We start from the raw sequence: 3,534 nt of genomic DNA on the forward strand, positions 1-3,534 counted from the left end.
GTGTGCGTGTGTGTGTGTGTGTCTGTGTGTGTTTGTGTGTATGTATGTGTGTGTGTGTTCATGTATGTGTGCATGTGTGTGTGTGTGTGTATGTGTGTGTGTGTGTGTCTATGTGTGTATGTACGTGTGTGTGTGTGTGTGTGTGTGTGTGTGTGTACTAGCTTCAACAGCACAAAGTCTGCTTCGACTATCAAGGCACCTCAGAAATAGCAGCTCACAAGAGAGTGACAAACATACAAAAGAAGAAGAGGAAAAATGATGGTGTGTTGTTTTCTCCTTTTCTCTCAAACATCTATCATCTCTATCTCTCATCCTTCTTTTTTTGTGTTAGTTACTCTCTTGTAACACCTCTAATCTTTGACACTTATAGGACCTAATGTGTTATAAGTGCTGTGAAATGCATACTTAACCCCCCTCACCCCAAAAAATATTTTAAAAACAACAAAAAACTACTAACAAACTATAGTAATGTGATCGTTATTGTGGCGATGTGATTCACCCTTTTCCTCTCCGCTGTTGATAATCTCCTCTTCACTCTCCCTCCTCTCCGCTGTTGTTTATATCTCTCCCTCCCTCCTCTTCTCCTCCCCTCCACTAGTGTTGTCCCCCCCCCTCCCCAAATGTGTTGCAAGTGCTGTGGAATGCATACTTAACCCCCCCCCCTCCAAAAAGCCCCCAACAAACTATAAACTCTAATAATATGACCGTTATTGTGTCGCTGTGCTTCTCTTTATGTAAAATCAGTATTTTTATCGTTATAGCTCGTTGTGTTTCCCACATATTTAGTGTTGTTGTTGCTCCCGATTGGTCAGTGTGCTATGTGCTTTGATGTGGGTGGTTGGAGGGTGTTCTCTTCTCTGCTGCTGTTCTTCTGTCTCAATCTCCGCACCACCCCCACCGCCTCTTCTCCGCTGCTTTTTTAAAACGATGGCCTTTTTAACTTGTAGACCACAGAGGATGTAATGTATGTGGGTGGTTGGCGGGTGCTCGGGTGCATTTTGCTCTTTTTTTCCTCTCAGACATCCATCGTGTCTTGATCTCTCCTTCTTCTTTGTGTATGCTCCTCTCTACTAACACCTCTAATCTTCAGCACTTATATGACCTATTTGTGTTGCAGGAGCTGTAAAACTTTTACAACCCCCCCAACAAATAACAAGTGCTGTAAAACTCTTGCTAAAACAAAACAAAAAAAAGCCCTAAAAAACAACTGTTTTTTTTTCTTTCTGTCTATATGTCTTAATTTTATCCTGCACGATGGGATGATTGATTGTGTTGAACAGGTTAGACTGTGCCTCTACTAGTATGTTGGTTGCATGTACTTTCAGAACTGTTTGGTAGCGCATGCGGTGAATGATAAATGTGTCCGCTTCATCGCTGACAAAATGAATTACTTCTCGCCATCCACAAACGGAGATATCGGCCAAAAATTGACTCTTGGGTCAAATTTATAGGTTTTTCTATTCATGCCGTATTGTAATTGTTTGAGTATACCCATGCCTTTCGGTATGTCATACCTATAACTTGTAAAAACTGCACCGATAAGCGTGATGTATCTATTTCCATAGGGCTTGAATCCGAGAAGTAACTCATTTTGTCAGCACGGTTCACAATAGTATCCCCTACATCGCTGACTCTTCTACTGCTGTTGTGTGTGTGTGTGTGGTAGCCTATCCGTTTGAAATGTTCGGAGCCCCGAAGAGCGTGCTCTTCGCCGGGGCCGCCGCCTCCCTTGGGTAGCGGGTGAGGCAGTCCAACCTCCCTGAATCCTCTCAGAAGAGATGCCACCGCTGTTGTCGTTTCCCCTGCCTATTGATGTTTCTCGTGCAGATGAAATGTCTACAGAGCTTCCCTCTTTCTCTGCGTCTGCGGTGTAGCGGTCATGCGCTTTGCTGTCGCACCTAGGAGACCCGAGTTCGATTCCTGATTAGATAGGGAGAAAATTTTTGTCAAGTATCTGAGTCTTTCTGCTGGAATTTTGAATATCTTCTCAGTCCAGGTTGGCCCTGACAGGCAGGCTCAGAAGCCAGCCTCCAGAATTTTCTAAATTGTGTGGTGTCGATGGCCTAGTGGTTAGGCTCTCGGACTCACAACCGTAAGGTCGTGGGTTCGAATCCTGTCAAAATTTCCTACCAACTGACAATGTTTAATATGTCCCGCACGCTCATATGACCTTTTGCAGTTGCGAGCGCCGTAAAACACTTATCAACCCCCCCTCCCCCCGTCAAAAGTCTTTTCTGTCCTTATTTATACTCTCGAGTGGGGAGAATTTTTATGGATTCTTTCTCCTGGGAGATAATAATAAATAATATCTGGTCCGACAATGTCTGACGATGACCAAAACATCAGCAGAAGAGAATATGTGAGGCATCATGGTGAAATCCGGGGTGCCTTGATAGTCGAAGCAGACTTTGTGCTGTTGAAGCTAGAGAGGTGAGCAGAGTAAGTCTGATTCCCTGTAAGGACTTCTCTGTTGACATCACCCCTTGATGCTCATATGACCTTATGCAGTTGCGAGCGCTGTAAAACCTCTACTAAAACTAAACTAACTCTCTTGTAACACCTCTAATCTTCTGGCGCTCATATGACCTTATGCAGTTGCGAGCGCCGTAAAACCTCTACTAAAACAAAAAACAAAAGCTAAATATTTTTTACATTGAAAGCAAGACAAATGAATAAGCTTTCAGATGATACCAATAACTCCACATGTAATGCCCAAAAATTGACGAGCGCCTGATTCCACCACTGTGACACATATTTCTACAACAAAGTAGAAGAATTTGAAGAGTTAAAGGTTACGATGACTTGTGGCTTCTGCTATGGCTGAAGAGACTAATACTGGCTTAGAAAAGTTTGCCACATTTTGAACATTTAAAGGCTCCACTTCCACTAGTGGATGTGCGCAGCTTTTGGGCTTGCTGGGAGATACTGTAGAGTAAAATCTCCCCTACCCGTGAATCGAACTCGTATCTTCTGAGTGCGATGGCGGCAAAGCGCATAATTGCTGCACCACAGAATCTAGAAACGGGTGATGACAGTTTTGGGTTTTTTCACAATTATTGTGTGGATGTGTTTCTCTGTATTCCAGCAACGTAGTCATAGTGGCTTTTTTTTTTTTGCATTTGTTTGCGATGTGAGTTTGGTTGATTTTTTTTAGCACAGTGGGTAAAAACTTCATCATGATTGTGTTGATGGGCTTTTCCTTATTGCATACAACGTATTGGATTTGAATTTTTTTGTTTGAAATGTGGGGTTGAAAAATTTTATTATTATTTTTTTCCAGAGCTGGTTTTTTTTCCCCACCGTTATTGTGGTGATACGCTGAAATATTTTATTTTTAGGTTTTTACAAAAAAATATTTTTGATTTTTGTTTTTTGTTGGAGCTGTTAGTCTTTATTGAAAAAACTGTATTTATTTCGTTTTGTTTAGGCTGTGAGGTTTTATTGAAAAAAATTTTGTTTTTTAAATTAATTTTTTTGTTAGAACTGAATTTTTATTTTACTAAAAGATTTTTTTTTTTTTTTTTTTATTTTTTT

At 41.2% G+C, this 3,534-nt stretch overlaps 1 protein-coding gene across 1 annotated transcript in view; it reads left to right on the plus strand.

Moving 5' to 3' along the window:
* LOC101846175 (dymeclin) overlaps positions 1–3,534 on the plus strand; it is a gene marked incomplete at its 5' end in the record, with an annotated part of 21,766 nt that overhangs the window by 5,885 nt on the left and 12,347 nt on the right.

This window comes from Aplysia californica, unplaced genomic scaffold (genome assembly GCF_000002075.1).
Source record: "Aplysia californica isolate F4 #8 unplaced genomic scaffold, AplCal3.0 scaffold00996, whole genome shotgun sequence".
In the NCBI taxonomy this organism is placed as follows: Eukaryota; Metazoa; Mollusca; class Gastropoda; order Aplysiida; family Aplysiidae; genus Aplysia; species Aplysia californica.